We start from the raw sequence: 11,373 nt of genomic DNA, 5'->3' as shown, positions 1-11,373 counted from the left end.
AAGATGAATAAGCACACTCCCGTATACAGTATGGCTGGTTTCATTTGAACTTGGAGACAACCAGAGGCAGCGTTTACCAAACTCTAACGGTAAAGAAAGTGGAAACACCGAACAGCATACTAACATCTGCTAATTCCTGCTTCATGTTGTAACAAGTTCAAGTTGGGAGAGCGCAGTTTGACAGACCATAGTATTATTATTACTACTGCAGAGTTATCACACGATGTGATGGACAACACGTAGTGGGGAGACCACGGGGGGAGGAGCTGGGCGCAAAAGAACCACCTCAACAAATCTGGACGTGACTCCACCCTCCGTGTGCAGTGGGGAGTGGGGCAGCCGAGTGACAGTTCAGCCCGAACCCAAACCATCCGTGACTGTGTCTCAGCAGGCTGAAGTTTGACTTTGTCTCTGTGTTTTTTCCCCTCGGTGTTCCCGGAGAGGACATCGGGACTTCTGAAGTTTGGAGCCGCTTTTCTTCAGGAAGCTTTGCGCCACTTTATTCCTGCACACAGGCGCTCTGTGAAGCGTGGCTTTCATCTCTCTTTAAAAAGGAAAAGAGGAAAAAACCCGCTGAAAACACGGAGGATTGTTCGAGCTGGAAGTGGAAGCCTTAGAGGAACACAGTGTAGCCCACAGGTACAGTAGCTCTGCGTTATCTTCGCACTGACTCACACCGCGAGTACACGTTTAGAGACGTGGACGGTAACACAGCAATGACTGAGCCTTTGCGAGTGTGTCGCTTTCACAGAGTAGGGACACGCTGGAAAACAGCGAGCATCAGCAGTATCGTGCTTGGCTGCACAGCCCCGGACCGTCTGAGCGCTTCACTTTATTACGCATTATGCGGACAGCTGTGAACTAAATAAGTCACGTTATTGAAGACTTTCAGATACTAACTATCAACCATAACCAACCAATCTGACCAGCAACGTTTTCTTTAGAAAAAGTTTTGTGTTAATGCATAATAATAATAATGATAATTATTATTATTGTTGGTAGTAGTGTATCTAGATACATGTAGATAACAGCAGAAGGTTAAACTATATAACCTCAACAACAACACTGTGTGTGTGTGTGTGTGTGTGTTGTTGTTGTTTTTCTTCTTCTTGAACTTATAATTTAAAAGCAAAAAGCGTGAATGTCTCTTTGATGTGTTTACTGACCATCAGTCTGTCAGACACACCGAGTGATTCCTTAAAGTGCTCTCTGCTCTCTCAGCTCCATTCACTGTTGCTTTCAAGCTCTTTTGGCTCCAATTTTAAAATGACCTCATTAAGAAGTAATGTGATTTCTTTTCAGTGTAGAGACTGCCATCCAACATTCACAGCCTACCACCCTCACGAGCCACACAAGTAATACTTAGCTGAGCAGAGCATGTGAAATATGTACAGTATGATTATGAACATGTTGTATACGAAACCATGCAAACACATTTCACTGCTACATGTCACATGTCTCATGTCATTTCCTCTGATGTATGAGAGGACACATCGTGGGCTTCACTGGGAAAAAACAAAACAAATAATCTGCAATACCTGGACCTGGTACTGATACTGCAGATATTATGGATGTTTTTCCCAGGTTCCAAATTAGAGTGACTTTGTGTGCGTCTGTATGTAAAACGCCTCGAGGCAGCTGTAGTTGCTGTGAATTGAAATTGAACTGCGTCGTAACAGAGGTCAAAAGTAACAAAATACAAGTACTTGGTAACTGTACATAGAATTTTCTGTTATTTTTATTGTTATCCTTTATTTATCCAGATCAAAGTTTCCAAGAGGGCAGCACATAAATACGATACATAACAATATAACAAATGCAATATTCCACACAGACACAGGAATAATATGCAACAATGACATTATAAACAGTCACACTAACCAGAGGAGCTTTTCGCTCGCTCATATAAATACAGCTAAAGTCTCACATTGTAACTATTTCTGATCATTTCAGTTCATTCTGTGGATTATTCCAGAAACACAGCAATATTTAAATGTTGTTGTTTTTTATTGTGTTCTGACTCAGGGAACAAACATTTGTATAATGTTGGGAGAGCGTAGGCTAGACTGGATGTGGTTTTTACACATAAACACACAGATAAGAAGGAACCAGGCCAAGGAGACATCGATTTATCGAGAAACTGTGTATGCATGTGAAACTGGATATATGTATGCTGTGGATATATGCTGTCTGTGTATATGTGCGGTCTGTGGATATATGCGGTCTGTGGATATGTGAGGTCTGTGGATATATGGGTCTGTGGATATGTGAGGTCTGTGGATATATGCATGCTGTGGATATATGCTGTCTGTGGATATATGGGTCTGTGGATATGTGAGGTCTGTGGATATATGCATGCTGTGGATATATGCTGTCTGTGGATATATGCATGCTGTGGATATATGCGGTCTGTGGATATGTGCGGTCTGTGGATATGTGAGGTCTGTGGATATATGCGGTCTGTGGATATGTGCGGTCTGTGGATATGTGAGGTCTGTGGATATATGCGGTCTGTGGATATGTGTGGTCTGTGGATATATGCCGTCTGTGTATATGTGCGGTCTGTGGATATATGCTGTCTGTGTATATGTGCGGTCTGTGGATATGTGCGGTCTGTGGATATATGCTGTCTGTGTATATATGCCGTCTGTAGATATATGCCGTCTGTGAATATGTGCGGTCTGTGGATATATGCATGCTGTGGATATATGCTGTCTGTGTATATGTGCGGTCTGTGGATATATGCGGTCTGTGGATATATGAGGTCTGTGGATATGTGCGGTCTGTGGATATATACGGTCTGTGGATATATGAGGTCTGTGGATATATGCTGTCTGTGGATATATGCAGTCTGTGGATATATGAGGTTTGTGGATTTATTCTGTCCGTGGATATGTGCGGTCTGTAGGTATATACTGTGTCTGTGGATATGTGCAGTCTTTGGATATATTTTATCTGTGGACATGTGCGGTCTGTGGATAAATGCGGTCTGTTGATATATGCTCTTTGTTGATATATGCTGTCTGTGGACATGTGCAGTCTGTGGATACATGAGGTCTGTGGATTTATGCTGTCTGTGGATATGTGCGGTCTGTGGATTTATGCTGTCTATGGATATGTGCGGTCTGTGGATTTATGCTGTCTGTGGACATGTGCAGTCTGTGGATATATGAGGTCTGTGGATATGTGCGTCCGGGGATATATACTGTGTCTTTGGATATATGCTATCATTGGATATATGCGGTCTGTGGATATGTGAGGTCTGTGGATATATGCTGTCTGTGGATATGTGCGGTCTGTGGATATATGAGGTCTGTGGATATATGAGGTTTGTGGATTTATTCTGTCCGTGGATATGTGCGGTCTGTAGGTATATACTGTGTCTGTGGATATGTGCAGTCTGTAGGTATATACTGTGTCTGTGGATATATGAGGTCTGTGGATATGTGCGTCCGGGGATATATACTGTGTCTTTGGATATATGCTATCATTGGATATATGCGGTCTGTGGATATATGCAGTCTGTGGATATGTGCGGTCTGTGGATGTGTGAGGTCTGTGGATGTATGCCTGTGGATATATGCTGTCTGTGGATATGTGCGGTCTGTGGATATATGAGGTCTGTGGATATATGAGGTTTGTGGATTTATTCGGTCCGTGGATATGTGCGGTCTGTGGATTTATGCTTTCTGTGGATATGTGCGGTCTGTAGGTATATACTGTGTCTGTGGATATGTGCGGTCTGTGGATATGTGCAGTCTTTGGATATATGTTATCTGTGGACATGTGCGGTGTGTGGATAAATGCGGTCTGTTGATATATGCTCTTTGTTGATATATGCTGTCTGTGGACATGTGCAGTCTGTGGATATGTGCGGTCTGTGGATGTGTGAGGTCTGTGGATGTATGCCTGTGGATATATGCAGTAGGTCTGTGGATTTATGCTGTGGATATACAGAAAACATCATTTAGCAGTAGCAGAGAGAACAGTGACATACACGATTTCCACAGCCGGTAATAAAACATGACGCACAGTGACAGACAGGATCTTTAAGTTCTGGTCTGATGCATTAATCAGCACATCAGCATAAAGACTCCAGTATCTGTTCTACGTTAGATAATCAGAACAAGCTTGTTACTTTTGTTTTAAGAAGTTTGAGGCAGGTTTTTATTTCACATCATTGCGTGCCATCAAAAAGATGCAAAAACATTTAACTTATGCATCATTTGTAGCGCTGTACTAAGAGTTAAAGTGGGGCAGAACAATCCAGAAGTGTTTTTGAAAGGAGAAATACAGGAAGGGGTGGGAGGGAGAGAGGTTCGGTTTGAAGGTGAGGGCTGCTCAATGCGATCTGAAATCTAAAGCTTATATGAGAGCGACCTTTAATATACTATATACTGGATCAGTATATGATGCAAAATGTCATATGAACCTGAAGTGTGTACAAACTGTGTGTTATTTACAGGGTGCATGAAAACACTGCAGGTTAGAGCAGGACGAAGGCTCACAGTGAAGCTCACAGCAGAAATGATTGTTGTTGATTCACTACAACTAATGTTGTACTAATGCACTAAATATGCTACATTTTCTGCTTAGGTGTGACGAAAAGTCAAGAAATAGTTTGCACTAATATTATTTTGTTCTTATTATTAATAGCGTGAGGCTCAGTTAGCTTTGGACTAAATAGTAGAAACAGCTTCAGAAAAGCTGCTTTTCACTCTCTGACTGTGAGTACATTTCACAGCCTGCACGCTTGTTCAAGATTTCAGAACAATACTTTTTTAACACAAGTACTGTACTGTACTTCTGCTGATCCGCCTGTTCTCAGGTACAACAATGATATGTGTGGGTCAGTTTGACACAGGTCATTGTTAGTCGTCCAAAAGTGTCAGAAACCAAAATATTCCCATAAACAGTGTTTTATTTGTCATGATTAACTCCATTACTAACATTTCAATCAATATTTAATGCAATGTAGCTCTTACAGATCATGGTTCAATGACGATATATAACTCGTTTTTTCATAAAAAAAGTATATTAAAACATTTTTAATGTACATTCGTAAAGTCCTGCATACAAAACAGAATGTTTTCCATGATATTGACTTTTCTAAAATGTAGTAATAATAGCTGTCAGCATGTTGAACATTCGTATCTCAATTTTCAGATTACTGAGAGAAAATACAAAGTCTCCAGAGATGTGTTCTGCATCCCACAGACTGGCTGCTGACTCACAGACCCAGCCAGGACTCCCAAACATCCGTCCTGTCAGTTCTCCCTCAGATACACCGTCTCTTCAGATTAGCTGTTTTCAGAATGACTTTCTGTTTTGTGACAATGTCTGTTACACGAGTCACTGCCACACTAGTGGGACTTGGCACCGTTTCTTATTGTGTTTCGTGCAGACATTTTTGCCTGATGTGTATCTCAGGATGAAGATCACTATATTTAACCATTTTTTGATAATATTGTTGTCCTTGGAGGGATATGAATAGCAGTTTCCTCATTTGGTTCATAATCTGAATCATCAGACCTCAAGATGTTCTTCAGCCACATCCTCCTCAGACGAATCTCCCACCCTGTGATCAAAGCTCCAGAGCCTGCTGGACTCTCAGCTTTTTACTTCTGCTGCCTGTTTGGTAATAAACTGACAGGCTGCAGAGTGTAATGTCTCCACTGCAGAGTCCTTATGTACTGTGCTCGTTTCCTGCTGAGTGTACATTCAGTGTGGGTGGAGCTGGCCCAGAGAGCATCAAACGTCATAACATCACTTTACACATGAGGTCAGTAGGTCAGTGTGTGTGTGTGTATGTGTGTGTTTGAAGTGAAATATGGCTCACCCCGTTAGCCTCCACTTTGACTGCCAGGTCAAACGGACTTGAACCGTATCTATGTAATATGAACCTGCAGGGTTACAGATATGTCAGATGGACCATTTATATGTTGATCACACTTTTTAAGCCAAGCAAAAGAAATTTCATGTTAAAAAAGCAATTTGAACTATTTTTAAAAATGTTTTTCAAATAACAAAACAGTCAGTTGGACCCTCAACATAACAGGAGGGTTAAATAAAGCCTGTCTGTACCTCAGCTGCTTCCCTATCACTGTGTAGAGCAAACAGCCTGAGCTGCATTGGTAATGAGAGCTCAGCACAGAAGCAGCAGAACCAGAAATCAAGTAAGACGAGCCTCAAATTCCTAACAGCAGGGTCAGCTGCTCTCCTGATCTCAAGTCATTTTTTCATATCAGAATTGACCATAATGGATCAGTTGGGGTGACTCTGGGTTAACAGGCTCAAAAACTCATCCTGACAACCATCAAAAGGCTAAACTTGAAGTTTACATACATGACTTCACACAGTGCGCTGCTTACTGTACTTCTTTCTTTTATATAAAGGTTTATGGTAGTCATTAGCCAGTCTGTAGTTCAAATAACAATGTAGTTTCAGAGTTAGTAGTTCTGTGCCCTGTGGTCTCAGTTACACTGCTGTAGTTCACATAAAAAAATATTTTGGCATGCGACTAAAACAATCCTAGGTCGCACCGGTGCAACCAGCCGTTCGAGCACCAGTGCAACCGTAGAGCCCTGCATGGGAAGCAAGAAATATTCCCATTACTTAACTGATCCTGAACCAGGAAGGGATCTATTAGTAATCAGTATGAACAAGTGAATAACTGCTGCAGATAAAAGCTTTGTGTATGCAGCTACACATGTGATTATTGTATAAAGGTTTGACATGGAGGCTTGTGTGTGTTGTTAAGTTTGCACCAGTCGAAGCTCGAGGAACAGAAACCTGGTTGCCTCTAGGTTAGAATGCAAGTTCGAACAAGTGTACAAGTCTAAGAACCATTACTGGTTCACATAAATGTTGAAGGACGAATAAATCCTCCTGTAAGAAAATACAAGTCTCTTTTCTCTCAGTTATATTGTAAATAATTTTACCTCCTCACTACGTACGACTCTGGATACTGTAGCTCCTGTGAAAACTAAGGCCTCAAATCAGAAGTACCTGACTCCGTAGTATAATTCTCAAACACGTAGCCTAAAGCAGATAACTTGTAAACTGGAGAGGAAATGCTGTGTCACAAATTTAGAGGATCATCATTTAGCCTGAAGAAATAGTTTGTTGCTTTATAAGAAAGCCCTCCGCAAAGCCAGAACATCTTACTATTCATCACTGATTGAAGAAAATAAGAACAACCCCAGGTTTCTCTTCAGCACTGTAGCCAGGCTGACAAACAGTCAGAGCTCTGTCGAGCCAACCATCCCTTTAACGTTAACTAGTAATGTCTTGATGCATTCTCAATCATCCAGGAAAGTAAATCTCCAAAAGTTGAATCTGTTCATCTGGACGTAGCGTTTTGTGGGAATTTCCCACAAAGGAAAGGAGGTTAACTAGTAATGACTTCATGAACTTCTTCACAAATAACATTTTAATCATTAGAGAAAAAATTACTCGAAATCATCCCACAGATGTAATATTATCTACAGCTACTTTTAGTACCATTGATGTTAAGTTAGACTCTTTTTCTCCAATTGATCTTTCTGAGTTAACTTCAATAATTAATTCCTCCAAACCATCAACGTGTCTTTTAGACCCCATTCCTACAAAACTGCTCAAAGAAGTCCTGCCATTAATTAATGCTTCAATCTTAAATATGATCAACCTATCTCTAATAATCAGCAGTGAAATCTGTGTGAATGTTTTTGTGCGTTAAAATTTCTTTTGACTCATCTGTTCGTGAAGCAGCCGTTCACACTGAATGAATCATTACGCAGGACGAATTTTCTGCATTTATTTTTTCACATCAAGTTCAATGTTTCGATGTTTTGGATGTGTATAAACATCTGACCAATCACAATGTTGTGTAGTGATGACACAAAGCGCTGTTGTTGTGTCACAGAATGGCTCACATTCTCTGAAATGGTTTCTCTGACTCCTCGACTGTGGTCCCATCCTGCTAACAAGAGCTCAAACCGCCCACTGACATCCTGCAATATGTATGAAAGCGATCGTGAGCTTCAGCTCGTAGAAACCATGAACTTCTCCATGGTGCTGCCTTCTCTTGAAAATGGGATGAACCCAGAATCTCAGTTTCTTCCTTTTTTGGCCTGACTAGGGTGGTTAAACCCACTCCTGAGTACAACCAGGCTATGATGTAGGTTTAGGCAATATAGCTTCAAAATTATCACAAAATTGTCAAGAAAATTTACAATACTATTTTTGAGCATAGAGAAAAAATACATAGAAGAGTGTTTTTGCTGCTTGCAGCTCCAGGCAGCAGCACGTATAAGTGGAAGGTATGTTTCTTCCTTCTAATGAGTTACTGTTACTCATGGCTCATCACCACTCTAAGCAGCTGCTTCGAAAGCCAAAGATGCACCATCCCTCGGAAAAAACATGTTTCAGTTTTATTACGTGGCAGTATCGTGCAGCTCATTAACAGTTATTCCAAAATGGATTACATTTAACTTTTTACTTGAATATTCGATGCAGTCCAATAGTCACAAAGTGTCACGGTCTGGCTGGCAGACCGCGGGGATGTGAAGGGAAGGAGGACCCAGGCGCGGTGCTCTATGTACAAGCAGTGCGTTTATTTACAGTGGTAAGGAAAATAACAATAAATCCTCTGTGCACTCCCGACTCCCGTGACGTGTCCTCTTCCCAGTGTCAGTGTCCCTTCTCCCCGCTCCTTGGTGTCTGAGCACCCCGTGCTTGCTGTCCTCTCGTCTCCCTGCTTCTCGTGAAGTCACGCAATGATCCAGCGTCGGAGAGAGCTCCACCACACTCTCAAGTAGCTCCTCCGATGAGGCCTGATCAGTTTATTTTTGAGCAGTCTCTCCCATTTATCTTTGCAGAACCTCTCAGCCTCCATCAGGGTGGGTGAAGAGCATCAGTGCACAGTTATTTTCAGGTCTCTCAGGGATGTTCACTTAGCTTCAAGTCTGGGCTCTGGACATAAACAGAGACATCCCTTTTCTTTCTCCTGCCCGTCTGCTTAGCCATCGTCATACTATACTACATATATACTATATACATGTTATAGTTTTACTTTTTTATGTTCATAACTTTGTAACAATTTGAAGCATTTTGTCATCACGGGGTGTTGTGTATAGAATGCTTTTTGTATGAATACAGGAGGTTAATATATCTGTAGTTGTACACAGACGCAGCCTGCTCTGCTCGGTCCCCACACAGCTCACATAAACTGCTGACAGCAGCTCAGCGTGGCCTGAAACAATAAATATCTGTAATCCCCGCATGTTCCAGTGGCCCTGTCCAGCCAAACACACTGTGTCCTGTGCTGTGTGCTTTATTACAGAGCTGAAGCTAAAAAATAAGAAAGGGAACTACAACTAACTGAATGTCAGTGTCGGTTTTTATTTTATATGGCACATGTTATTAGTCATAAGTTAACATACACACACACACACACACACACACACACACACACACACACACACACACACACACACACACACACACAGAGTTATTAAGTACAGGCATGTGAGAATAAAAAAGGACTTGAGTCTGTTTTTGATTTCAGCCACAGTTATAACTGACCTCAGGTCAGCAGGCAGCTGTGAACAGGCCCACAGGAACTGAAGCCTCCTCAGCACACTGACTGATTCAGGGAAGACTTAAAAAAACTGCTGACCTAAGAAGTCTAATCAGGTTATAGTCAGTGAGCAAGTCAGAGATGTACCAGGGGCCAAATCACTGAGATGCTCTATTGGCTCCCAGTTCAACACGCCTTTAAAGTCCTTCTGTTAGTTCATAAAGTGATTTTAATACTGGCTTAATGTGGTTACATCTCTGGGTATGCTTACTATGCTTCTAGATGAGAGTACTCTTTAAAAGGTGCTTGAATTCACGTAGAGGGCTCGTCATGCACAGCATGAAAAGTCTAAGACCAGGCAGCAAAGGAAGTTTGACCTACTTGTTGTGCATTGGAAACTCGAAAAAGAGTGTCCTCAGTGAGCAGAAAGGACAAGGATGCCACACCGAGGATGTGGACAAGTGGGTGAAAAATGTATCTGGCAGACAGCTCAGCCAAGCAGAGAAAAACATCCTCGCAAAAGGGCTGAACGTTGCTGTGACGCAGAGACAAACGTGGGCCTGTCTCAGCAATGCAAAGCCCCCAGCATCCAACATCAGCATGGAGGAGAGGAAGGCACTCACATCACTTAGTAATGACAACAACATCATCATCCTTCCAGCAGACAAGGGTAGGTGCACAGTTTAAACCAGAAAGACTGTCATGAGAACATTTTGTCACTGCGCAGTGAGAAAAATACTTACGAGCTCCTGAAACGAGACCCAGGAAGTGTTTACATGAAGAGGCTGATAGACTGTCTTACACAGTCGACTTTAATGACCAGACCCCATAACACAAGTTATACCCAGGGGAAGCTACACTAAGGCTGGGCGATTGGACGAATGTATCGACTATTGGCTAAAGGACCAGCCTGCCTGGAGTGCTGAGAGGTTCGCACGCTTCCCCTAACACCTGATCAGCCACCGGCTGAGGTGCTGTGTAACAGTGGAGGAAGTGGAGTGGGTAGGGGTGAGCGACCGTCACTCGTAATAAATCGTTTTCTCCTGTCTTTGAATAGGACAAGCAGGTGAGACTGTGTTGTGGTTCTTTTCTCCGTGTGTGTGGGCGTCAGAGCTCAGCTTTGTTGTGTTGATTATTTTGGCCTCGGCTCACCCTGAAGTGTTGACACTCATGTTGTGTTGCTTCCTCCTCACTAGTCTGTAAATAAGCGACATGCATCCAGTGATTGTTTCCTGTGGCTGCTTGGGTTTGGAGGGAGACAGCGCCTCATCTATGCTGTGGCCATTCTGTGCACGGACAAGCCGCTGCCTCGAGTGGAGTTTAAGTATCTTGGGTTCTTGTTAGCACCTGCAGTGATGCAGATGTTCTACCAGCCTACCGAAGAACGTGCAGAGGGAACCTGTAAATTTACTTGCTGTGTTCCTACCATCACCTATGGCCACAAGCTCTGGGTAGTGGGTGGCTTGCTCATAGGAGGCCATATGGTTGTTGGGGTTTTCCCTCTGGTGTTATTGTAGGGTCTACCTTACAGTATAAATCACCTTGAGGTGACTGTTGTTGTTGCTGGGTCTCCCTTAGAGGTAGGTTGAAGAACTTCAGGAGGAGCTCAGAGTAGAGCTGCTCCTCATTAAAGAAGCCAGTTAAGGTGGTTCATCTCCTGGTGCCTCTGAGCTGAGGTGTTCTGGGCATGGGAGATGATGTCTCTCTGCTGGTTTGGGAACACCTTGGTTCCCAGGTGCAGGAGGTGGCCTGGGATGTGTGGACTGCTGCCCCTGCGACCTCTGGCCTCTGTTTAATTTAATATGGCATTTCCA

The 11,373-nt window shown here is 42.7% G+C and overlaps 1 protein-coding gene across 2 annotated transcripts in view; it reads left to right on the top strand.

Annotated features, from left to right (window-relative positions):
* The first annotated feature begins 350 nt into the window (after positions 1 to 350).
* pdzd2 (PDZ domain containing 2) overlaps positions 351 to 11,373 on the top strand; it is an 80,131-nt gene continuing 69,108 nt past the window's right edge. For both annotated transcript variants that reach the window (XM_063489221.1, XM_063489220.1), the window contains exon 1: positions 351 to 639. The gene's annotated coding sequence lies outside the window, so the exon portion shown is untranslated. The remainder of the gene's footprint in view (positions 640 to 11,373) is intronic.

The sequence above is a fragment of the Pelmatolapia mariae genome, linkage group LG12 (genome assembly GCF_036321145.2).
Source record: "Pelmatolapia mariae isolate MD_Pm_ZW linkage group LG12, Pm_UMD_F_2, whole genome shotgun sequence".
Classification (NCBI taxonomy): domain Eukaryota; kingdom Metazoa; phylum Chordata; class Actinopteri; order Cichliformes; family Cichlidae; genus Pelmatolapia; species Pelmatolapia mariae.
Note: the sequence above shows the minus strand (reverse complement) of the source record. Positions and strands in the feature narration are given on the sequence as shown.